Source organism: Centruroides vittatus, unplaced genomic scaffold (genome assembly GCF_030686945.1).
Source record: "Centruroides vittatus isolate TY-2023 unplaced genomic scaffold, ASM3068694v2 scaffold_386, whole genome shotgun sequence".
In the NCBI taxonomy this organism is placed as follows: domain Eukaryota; kingdom Metazoa; phylum Arthropoda; class Arachnida; order Scorpiones; family Buthidae; genus Centruroides; species Centruroides vittatus.
This window is the reverse complement of record NW_027122706.1, coordinates 5,095,529-5,107,938: the sequence shown is the minus strand read 5'-3', so window position 1 is coordinate 5,107,938 and position 12,410 is coordinate 5,095,529. Positions and strand designations below refer to the sequence as shown.

Sequence of the window (12,410 nt, the reverse complement as noted above, 5' to 3'; positions counted from 1 at the left end):
TATAATAAAAATTAAAAATAATGTAAATATAATAAATAAAATTTTAAAATACAATAAAGAGATAAATACATAAATACAAATATGACAAAATACAATATAAAAGTGAAATAATAAGAGTAAATACAAAATATATAAAATTTGTCAAAACATATAAAAGATAAAATTAATACAGTGTATAAAATATCATAATATATGTCAAAGCCCAATGCTGAAATTTACCATTTCAAAAAGCACGTAACCATTTCTTGAAGTGTAGACACATTCTGTTACAAACTTTTGTTTCAAAATTTGTCTAGTTTTTCTGATCACTTCTTGAAATACTAACCTGATTTTTGCAATGTTGAAATAGCATATATATCAGCATATCTATTAAAATGAAGCATTTCAAGTAATGTCTAATTGCTTATTAACACATAACATAAAACAAAACAGCATATTTTTCACTTCTATATATTATAACTTTTTTGATGTAAATTATCTGATAAAAAGGCACTTTTTTTAATAAATATATATCATTTTTTATAACTATTGGCTTTATATATTTATAATTATATATAACTATTTGGTTCATTTATATCTGTAAATATATAAGAATGCAGGGCCACTGTTTTCTTTCTTTTGTTCCACCACCCAATCTTCAGTTGCACCCTCAATACCACTAAGTAATGGTCAAAACTACAGTCAGCTCCTCTAATAACTTTCATATCCTCCACTATACCTCTCAATCCATCATCATACAGAACAAAATCTATTATATTCCTTTGACCTTTTGTACGATTTTCCCATGTGTACTGATAATTGGTCTTGTGTAGGAAAAAGATGTTGGACATCCCTAGGTCTCTTTCCACAAGCAATTGCTCTCCATTACTGTTCACCTGGGGATCACCATATTGACCCAGCACTCTCTCAGACATCTCTCTTCACAACCACTCATCCATTAATTAAAACCATACCTTTCATACTTTTCCAGCTTGAGTTTATTTACAATAAACAAACATTTTTGGTTTATTCATAAGCCTGCTTCATTTATCAACATTTAAAAAGGTATGCTTTTATGTTATGTGCATTCTTTGTAAAAGGAAAAGTATGAAAGATATGTTTTTAATGTCAATTGTTCCAATGTTAGTATTTTAAATTATACCCATTCATATCTACTGTTATAATCACAGGCTCCTAAGGGTCACACTCATCCAAGATGTCTCTTAACTTCTCCCAAAACTTGCCTTTTCAGTATTTCCAGTAGTATCCACTGAAGCATACACAATGTCAACAATCACTCTGCATCTTCTCTTTGAAGCACACCTACATCATTTTTTCATTCACTTGTTTATATTCCATGTGTACATTCACTAAAATGCCTATTCCTGCATTTACTCACTCTGTCTATTGCACACCAGACCAAATGAACATATTCCCATTCATATCCATACATTCTTTGTCTTTCACTCGTCTCACTCATGCAAAGGACATCTAACTTATTTTCAGTCATTTTCCTTATTAACCCATTCACTTTATCTCTTGTTCCTCTTACATTTCACATACCAAATCAACACTTGCACTTTCACTTTCTTTTTCTCATTAGCCTAGTCCAGTCCTATCACTTCCTGATTGGTGGAGGACAACTCTCAAGGTCAGGAGCCCCATCAGTCCCAGACCCTTTCTTTCTTTTTCCTTCTTTTAACAAGATAAAATTTTTACTGATGGGGTATTAGCCCCATGCACAATCCCAAACCTAGAGGACCAGTGATCCCATCTTATCTGGTGTTCCTCTGACCTGTTTAGCATGGGTATGCCTGTTGGTAGGAAAGCTGCTGCTGACATAGTTCACAAGGTCTAGAGGGCACACAAGTCTGTTCACCATATGGGGGTACTCTAGATAGGGATCTTAGAGCAGAGTATGTGTGATCAATATATCAATATGGAGAACAGCACACTATTTATTAATCACTTAATACAAAACCTGTTTTTCAAATGTTAAATTATATATAAAACAGTTCTTCACAAATTACTGGGATAATTAATTAAATACAAATGAAACCTTTGTACACATGTATGAAAGAGTTGAACAAAGTTAATCCATTATACCGTATTTACTCAGATATAAGACGATCTCGTACATAGGATGAAGTGTGACTTTAGAGACCAAAATAAATCTCTTAATCACAAATAAAATATTATCAAATGCACGTATTAAGGCAAACAACATGCTTGCCTTAATATGTGATGAATGGAAAACAAAACCAAAACATTATAATACTTTATAATGCATTATAAACTTTATAATGCACATGACTGGAAATGCACATGACTGGAAAAAGTTTATTATTAATGATTCAGAATATGCTAATATTCATTAAAAATAACAATTTAACTAATATAAAATAACTACATTTATAATTATTGCTAAGTGACCTGTATTTCATTAATGTTTTTATAAATAACTAGAAACTATTTTCTGCAAACGAATGAGATGCAATGTGGTTTTTAATTAATGGATGTAAGATTAAACCAATAAACAAAGGAAAGTGTGTCTTAATTTGTTTACAGTAGGTGCCAACTTACACTAAATACACTGTAGACCTATAATGACAGCATGAAGTATACATGGTTCACAGAAATTATTGCAAAAACGCAAAGAATCCTTTGCTCACACGTACAGGACAACCTAGGTTTTGAAAGCAGTGAAAAATGAATAGAAACCTCATCTTACATGTGAGTAAATACAGTAACTTCATCTTATACAATATGACTTTAAAAAAAATTGGTATGTATCACATGATCACATTTTTGTGGTTTTAGTCAAACAACTGTATAAATTTGCCTCATGTGATGTAAAAAAGCGATTTTCAAACATCATTGTTCTGATATTCGACTTTGGAAATTTGGTTTCATTAAAAATCCTGAGGCAGGCCTTGGTGAAGGCCAAAAACATTTGTGTTTTCATTGAAGTGCTGTTACTGGATAAAAAGAATTTGTTTGTATTTAAATATAAAATAATACTTAAATATGTAAATACCTATTGATCAATTAGAACAAAAATGGAAAAAAACAGAGGTAACATTCTGAATTTGAAAAACATACAATCAAAATATTCATTTATACATCACAGGATTGACTGCAAATATTCTTCATGATTCCACAATTAATATTCTCTCATTTGATTAACTAATTTTTCTATGATTTAAACTCTTGAAACTATTTAAACTATTGAAAAACTAATTGGATTAAAAAAACTGACAGCAATGAGCTAAATATTGCTATAAAAAGTGAACAAATAAATATAAAACAGTTTACAAAATCTTTAAGTCTGAAAATTTCTCCTTTCTATGTAACTGGAGACAACAAGGGGAATTTGTCTAACAAAACCAGTTAAATAACTTTCCCTTCAGCTGATTTTGTTTTACAGAACATGCCAATTTTGGCTGATCTCGTGTTTAAAGAATTAAACAAAAAAACCATATTCAAATTTTAAATAGTTTGTAACATGGTGCTTTTTCCCCTACATATGTATATAATGTGGTTCCTAACCATACACTTCTGTGATGGGTCTGTGGTTTTGTGAGTGGAAGCATTTGTTTCCAAGGTTATGTTGTTTATTATAGTTTGTTAATTACGTAAGGGAAAATAGTAGTGAGAGTCTGATTTGAGCTTTGAGACTTAATGTTAACATTATTGAGTACAGTCAAACCTGTTTTTATGTGGTGGATAGGGACCACATAAAAAAAACGCATTAAAAAAATCGCACGAAACTTCACGAGTGGCTATAAAAAATAGTTTTCGCAACACAATTAAAAAAAATATTTTTTTTATGCGGTCAATAGGGACCGCATAAAAAAAGTCTCACATAGAAAATAACTCAAAACCGTACGAAATACAATTTATTCACAACAGATGTCAGCACTTGACTGCATCTTCTCGTCTATCGTCTGTTTTACATATTTTTGTCCAGGTGGTGTTTTGTTGACTTAAAAATAAATTATTTCATTTTTCGCATATTCATGCAATAATATTACTATAATAAGTTCATTTATGCTATAATAAGTTTATTTAGCTATAATAAGTCAACGTGAGACATGACAAATTGCACGAGACTAGTCGCCAACTATACCGCACAAATAAAAAATCGCATTAAAAAAATTGCACAAAAAAAGACCGCATAAAAACAGGTTTGACTGTATTTTTTCTGCTGGAAGTTGTGGTCTGATACAGTGTTCTTGCATTCTTGCTACAAGTTGCTAATTGTCTTATATATGAGGGTGGTTATTTTCAACCTCTGATGGTCCATAAAACAAGACAAATGTAAATAACAAAATGAATTTATTACCAAAAGTTTGGTACAAACATGGTTACTTTTTGACATAATCACCATGAAGATTGAGGCATTTGTCATATCTGTGGATGAGCTTTGCAATTCCCTTTTACATAGAATGTTGCCGCCAGTGACTTGAGAAGGGCCTTAACATTGTTTTGAAGATTGTTATTAGTCTCAAACCTCTGCCCTCCTAGCAATGTTTTCAGTTCAGGAAAGAGATGAAAGTCTTCACACATTAAAGGTGTGAAGACTTCCACCTTTCAAACTTCCACCCAGCTGGGAACTTTTTAAACACCCAGCATATAGCCTTGATTTAGCGCCAAGTGACTACCGCCTCTTTCCTAAACTGAAAACATGGCTAGGAGGCCAGAGGTTCAAGACTAATGACGATCTTCAAAACAATGTTAAGGCCCATCTCAAGTCACTGGCGGCAACATTCTATGAAAAGGGAATTGCAAAGCTCGTCCACAGATATGACAAATGCCTCAATCTTCATGGTGATTATGTCGAAAAGTAACCATGTTTGTACCTAACTTTTGGTAATAAATTCATTTTGTTATTTACACTTATCTTTGTTTTATGGACCATCAGAGGTTGAAAAAAAACCATCTGCTATTTCTTCACCACTTCTCTTCAAATCTTCCATTCTATGTTTTCTGTTATGCATCTGTTCCTGTCTTTGTTCTGATTGTTTCTCCTTCACAGTTAATTTTGCATCCAAACCTTCCATTGACCCTTTATGTCCTCTCTCATGCTGAGCTAACAATAACTCATGATCCTCTGGAATTTTTATCATTCCGACTGCTCTAAGATGAGAAATGTCAAAAAGTTCATCTAGTTTACTAACAAATTTTGCCTGATTTGTTTGCTGTGTTACAGATTGTCACCCATTGTTTTTTTTAGCAAACACCATTCTTCAAATGTTTGTTCTAGTTTAGTTATGCAGTTTCTTGGAACCATCCTTGAGATCCTTGCCATTTCATAAAAAATTGCCAGCTTTTTGACTGTAACAGCTGATGACTGTCTGATAGTTTGTTTCAGTTGGTGATGTAAAAACAAACCAAGAGCCTGATGTAAAGATGGTAACTTGTTGCCAGTTAATTCAGTTACTGTTGAACCAAGGAGGTACACTTCAGTTTTAGATCTAGTTGCTGCTGCTGCTGCTGCCATATTTATTATTTAATAACTTTGCCGAAATGAACAAAAATGTATTATGTGATTTGCTTGAGCAGTTTCTGGAATCTATGCATCTGATGATATCAGTCCTTCAGCAACGTGCCTGAATTTGTCCATACAAGCCAAATAACCAATAGGTGCTGATGTAAGCAGTATGAGTCACTGAGTCAGCCTCAACCAGAAACAGGAAAAAACTGAAATTTTTCTCCGCTGCGTGTCACTTTGTGTTGAATTTTCGTCGATTTTAAGCCTAACGAAAATTTTTATAACAACAATAGAGGCTATTGTATCGTTAAAAATTATACTTTAGAAGTAAATCTAGTATCAAAAAAGTTCGATTCAGCACGACACAGTCTGACTGGAAAGCGTTTGGATAACCGACGATTCGGATAACCGGGGTTCGGATAAACAACTCTCTACTGTATTTGGAACCTATAAAACTTTGGTGACATTGAACTACCAGTAAATATTCACCAATGGAGTAGGTTTTTGGCACAAATGTTTTCTGTATATATTGGAACAGAAATAGAAGATAGGAGGTTCACATTTACAAATTGTGAAAATAAGCTCCACCCTACTGTGTAATTAATTTCCATCACTCATATCTCTTTTAAAATTAGTGTCCACTATTCTCCTTTTCTCAACTATAAAATTATTTTTAACTAAATAATAATTTAACATATCTTATTTAATAATAAATATTTATTTATATTTATAACTTGATTTTTTATTAAGTTTATATAAGATACTTTTGATTTGTTATATTATATAATCATTCTTAAAATTTTTATCTAAAGCAAACATTATAGAATTTCTGCTGATATTTTATATGCATCCTCTAAAGCTCAAGAAAACAACACCACAGTTTAACAGATAAATATTTTTATAAATTCCAAAAAATAAAACATTAAGTACAATATATGGAATATTTCCTACATTATTTGAAAAATTTTATATTTATTACTATTATTTTTAATTTTTTTATTGTGAACAAAATATTCATTTCACAAATTTTTGCATATAAATATATTTCAGTACAGTTTATTAAATAAAACTTAAAAATGCTACTATAATTATAGTAAATAACAAAACAAAAATTAATTCTATAAAATTGTAATATCTAACATATTGAAACCTATTAGTATTTATCATCAGATTTAATCATTGTCTATTTCTCTTCTCCAGCTAATGTATCAAGTTACTATCTAAATTGGCACAAGTAAATTAAAATTATACTATATCATCCAATCAATCCAGTTTAGAGTTTTGACTTGTAATTTTAAAAATATATTCAAGAAATATTACTTTATATGTTTTATATTATTAACTAATCAATAAAAATTACAAATTAGAAGTTTGCTATTCCAACAGAATGTAGAATTTCTCTCTCTAAATTGGGGCAGTTGGCAACTGTAAATTTAGTAGCACTTCATCAAATTAAAAACAGCATCAGAATTTGTCTTCAAATAACTAAAGTATTAACCACAATTACAATTTATAATAATAGATCAGTGGTTCCAACTTATTTCAATTGCAGAACCCTTTTCACCTTGATAAAAAGTTTTGAAACTTAATTTTTACAGATTATAAATAAAACAACATATCAAAAAACCAAAAATTATTTTATTAAACATATAAAAAGACAGATTAATAGTTAATAAATATTATTAATTAAAACTAGTAATTAATGCAAAGAATTAATTTTTCCAGATGAATTTGTCAGCAGATGTGGGATCTCAACTATGATGGAAGAATCAAATGCATTTGCTAAACAAAAACAATTATTCAAATACTGCTAGCCCAAGCAACAATTTCTCCAACAAGAATGAATACAAAGAATTGAATACCTGATCTGATTCTCCCACTGTTGACTCAATGGATTTTATTTTCAACCAATGTGTACTATGCAGAGTCTGTGCATAGATTAGTTTTTACTACAGAATATTAATAATTTTTAAAATTTTGTTAATAGTTTGAAATATGTATGAAAATTAAGTTAAGTTATTTTCATACATATTTTAACTATTAATGAAAACTGAAAAACTAATTTTATCATGGAACCCTAAATTTTATTGGCTGGGTACCACAGAACAAAGTTGGAGACTGCTATATTAGGAAATTATCAAATTTGACAAATTGATTTATTGTTTTCACATATGTAGGGTAAAAATGATATACAGTAAAAGCTCAACAAAACAGACATTCATGGGACTGAAGAAATTGATCCATAATAATGAAAGTTCATTTTATCGTGATTACTCATTATTACGAATTCATGTTATATCATAAATTCTATTACTATACAGTATAATCACGTAGAATGGATCTCGACAACAAACGTGGAGAAAATATATCTTAGTTTGTGGATGTTTTCTTCAGATTCAGATGTAAAATCAATGTATTTTTACCTTCTTTCAGCAGATCTGTTACTGCAAATATAAGGGGATTCTACTATATAAGGTAATATCAACTTGTCCATTACTGTATATTGATATTATAGATTTCATATTTTCATAAAATATGAAAATAAATTTCCTTTCTTTATAAGAGTATGTCTGTATTTAAATGTGACTTTTCTAATGCAATTCTGTTTCCTCAACTCTAATTTGTTTTTGAAAATTTTATTTGAATTATTTGAGTAATCATAATTCTGAATAATCTTTTGAATCTCTAATGAAAGCAGTCTCCAATAATGTTCAAATGTCAAAAAATAATATTTCTTGAATTGTATTTATTGTTTTTTAACACTTTAATTATTGTCATAATTAACATCTCAAATACAATTATATATTTTTATTACTCAATAATCATATATAGCAAATCTACTATCAATTACATGAAAGAATCTGTTTCATATCAACATATGATAAAAATATATATTGAGCATGATAACAATAATTAGCAGCTGTAAAAAATTTTAAACCAATCAATTTGTCACCAATAATAGATTGCACTAACATATCCATAGGACAAAAAATTTACTTGGAAAGTTTACAAAGTTTAGCTATTATTCAATTTTCTGTCTAAAATAAACCCAGTCATATTTTTAAAAAATTTTAAATCTATAAAAACTAAGTTTAACTTTTTATTCACATTCATACATATTTTTCATTTAAAAATTTGAAAATTAAAATATAAAACTCAAAAAACAAGCACTTGAAAAATTATAGGAGTAAAATTAATTTCTACATGGACTATTTTTATCTAATAGGAAATTATAACATACTGAATTTCCTCAATTAAACTTGGGGAGGTTTCTTTAAAATATAAATATCCCCAAAGTTTATTTTGAAGACTCGGAATTTTTTGAGGCTGGGATTTATCACCTTGCAACAGATGAGTAGGTAAAAATTTAAAATATCTTAATTACTCATATATTTTCTAAACTATCAAAACCATTTACTGACTGTATTTATGGGTTAACCAGATTCAATGCTTTCCAATTCAATTATTACATCATTATTCATATTTGCATTGATGTCATTGTAAGAATCAAGATCTCGACTACCATCTTCTGGTTCAAACTCACCATCTCTTTCCAATTTGAGTTTTCCTAATTAACCTTTAGTTAATAAGCTCTGAACTCAATCATGACTTTCCCATGCTCAATTTTTGACAACATTTATAATTTTATTTCAAAAATGTTTCCAGGAACTTTGAAATGGCAAGTGCTGTTCAATTCTACACAATTTGAAGATGATCTTGGTTAAATTTCTTACCTGCCACTCTAAACATTACCCTATACGGTGTAATACTTCAACATGTTTCCCAACCTGGGGTTTATTTTTAACAGCACCTTTATTCCCCAGAGTTTATTTGAATCCCAGTTTAATTGGAGAAATACAGTAAAGTATCATTATATTTTCACATATTTCTGATTTCATTAGTTTCATAGTTCACTATAAATAACATATTACATCCATACAAATGCATTAATAATCAAAACAATTTAATGGATCATCAAATTCACTTATAACTTCATTCGAATATTTAATCCATTATTATTATTATTAAATTTTTATAGTTTCCTTATAGACCATTCTCATTTCAGATTAATATTTATATAATGTTATGTGTAAGAACATATTTGATATTTCAGGCATCATCATCTACCTGTGATGCTTAATCAATAGAACAGATCATCAAGATCAGGAACCATTTTTATGTGGTTCATTAACAGAATTTCAGTTTCATATATCTACGATCATCTCATACGATCGAAATTCTGTTAGTAAAGAACAAGCACTTCCTTAATCGAAAGTTTAAATATTATCTCGAGAATAATAATATTTCAGTTTATATTCATTTATTGGTTAATGTAACGAATAACAGAGCCACCTGGTGGCAATACTTGGCATGAATACATAACATTAAAATACGATAAGTAATTGAAAAATTAATATGCATTATTTCCACTTCTTTCAATTGTTATATGTATGTATATATACACGCTTCTATTTATATATATATAAGGTGTATTCCATCGATCAGGGAAATTTAATTTCACTTGACAGATTAATTAATTTTTATTTAATTGTTTAAAGCAGAACTACCACTCACCGCATCATCCAAGCTTTAACCGAAAATCGCCCAGCTAACAGTCTGCCAAAGAAATGGCAACTTCCCAATAAACAACTTGCACGTGCGCACGTTCGACGTCATCATCATGACCTGAGACGCATTCTGCGCTAAAAGAGGAAACATCACGGTAATTTGAGGGATTGAAATTTAATAAAAATTAAATTTTGAAACGTCTAAATAAAAATTTAAAGATCCTAAGTTAGAAAAAAAGAAACGCGTCACACAACTATCCGTGAAAATACTTCTGATCGACTTTAACTAAAATAGTTTTTGCACATAAGCGGATAATACATATTATCTACTTATTTAAAATATAAATTTTTAATATTTAAAGTTTATTGGGATACAAGTTTCGAAACTATAAATTCATTTGTACGGATTTTTAATCCTTAGCACGAGAAAAATTATTTTCCTTCGATTCTGCAGCGGATAAGAGGAAAAAAGAAGAGTATTCTTCGATCGGTTGCTATAACGACCGGCGCGAGTTCTGTCTCCTAGCAACCAAACAACAGCATCCAGTTCTACTGCAGAGGACAATTCGGACGAAAGGCGACGGAGACATCATTGCTTTTTTTTTTTATTTCATCGACAACGATTCAAATGACGGCAACTTTTATAAGAATGCGAATATGAAAAATTTTAATGAAATTAAAATTATTATATCATTGCATAAATAATTAATTAATGACTAGTTGTCAAATATTTTCAAAAAGAATATTTAGGTTCGAGTAATAACTTCATTATACAGTTAATTCTTAATTTTTTTTCTTTCGCCAACACTGGTTTTTCACAGAAAACGTGTTTCTCACGTGATTATCCTAAATGACGTCACGGGCCAGACGACGCCGTGTGATAGGGTCTATTAGAATTTTTCTAACGCCAACAGAAAAAGGGAATTTTATACAAATTAGGAATTATAAATACTTTCGACTCGAATATGTCTATTTTGGGGCGCCGATCTTAGAAATATGTGTCCGCCCACGTTTATCACACACACAATGGTTGGGGTACAAGAGAAGAAAACCTCCGCAATAGAACAGGTGCATCGCTCATCACGCGCCGTAGGCGGAGTCAGGGGAGAGTGCGTGCGGTGGGAACCGGCCGCGTGCAGGAAACGTCTCCATGCCAACCACCTTGCAGTCCCAAGTCACTTAATTCACAGTACTGGCTAGTGTTATGACGTCATTTCCTGTCTAGCAAGTGTCACCCAACTTGTCAAATTAAAAATTTCAAAAGTTCAAAAATTTTTTAATCACCACCTTCGGGTCAAATAACCTCTGAAAATATATATCGATACAGATTTTTTAAATTAATTGATTAGCTATATTTTAAACATAATACATGCCCAATTTATATAAAAACAAACAAAAAAATGTTCTTTACGAGAATAATCTTAATGTTACTCAAATCGATTCATTTAACGCCAACATTTAAAGAAAAACGAAAAAAATCATATCAATTCTTGGACATTCAGAAAGACGCTAATTTTAAACTAATGATTTTTATATCAGATTAATGTCGATCTGTTGAAAAAATTCTATAGTCATTAGAAATTACAATATTTTGAAATGAAAATCAGGAAAATATTATTATTTTCGATCTTCTCGTTCAAATTTTCATCCGAATTTCAAAACTATTGTCATAATAACCGACGGATTAACGCAACAAGTGTTTTACATATATACATTTTTTTAAACTAGACTTTTCTTGCATCTAAAAATTTCAAATTGCAAAATAAATTTTCAAAATTTGAACAAATAAACACACAAAAATTTACAATTCATTACAGATATATAATCCGACAACAATATAAACAATATTAATTTATATCATTAAAAAATATGAATGAAAAACGAAAAAACACAAACTGATAACGTTTTCCAACCAATCAAAATAAAGCAATAAAGATTCGCGGTAAAACAAAAGATCCGTTTGTCGAGCAAAAGATGCACCTACCTCAACGCTCCAGCACAGGGTCGAAGCAAAAGCTCGCGCGCTCCGCTTCTTGCTCAACGATCGGTCAAAGTGCAGCAGGACCTTCCAACACGCGCGGGTATTCTTCCGCCACACGTGCTGATGACGTCATATCATATACTTATTTTTAGAATTTCGCGGCTCGTCTCGAACATAGTGTATTGACTTTTGCGGACAAAAATTGTTGTTTTTAAATTGTCTTTTTTGTTTTAATGAATTTAGCGATAGCTGTAAATTTTTTAAAATAATATATAAATACAATTAAATATGTTCAGTTTCTGTTTTTGTGTGGGCGGTTTTGTAAGTCTACTTGGTAACTTTCAATTCGCATTTGTGAAATTTATAATTTAACCGTAACTTAGTTAAA

The 12,410-nt window shown here is 30.2% G+C and overlaps 1 protein-coding gene across 3 annotated transcripts in view; it reads right to left on the bottom strand.

The window, feature by feature from the left end:
* Positions 1–12,128, bottom strand: part of LOC136988885 (zinc finger protein 845-like) — a 61,204-nt gene extending 49,076 nt beyond the window's left edge. Inside the window, exons 1-2 of one of the 3 annotated variants that reach the window (XM_067286889.1) lie at positions 12,026–12,128; positions 10,049–10,171 (exon numbers count right to left, since the gene is read on the bottom strand). The gene's annotated coding sequence lies outside the window, so the exon portion shown is untranslated. Of the gene's footprint in view, positions 1–10,048; positions 10,177–12,025 lie in introns of all 3 variants that reach the window. The other 2 variants (XM_067286888.1, XM_067286890.1) reach the window with 2 other exon arrangements.
* Between the last annotated feature and the right edge of the window lie 282 nt (positions 12,129–12,410).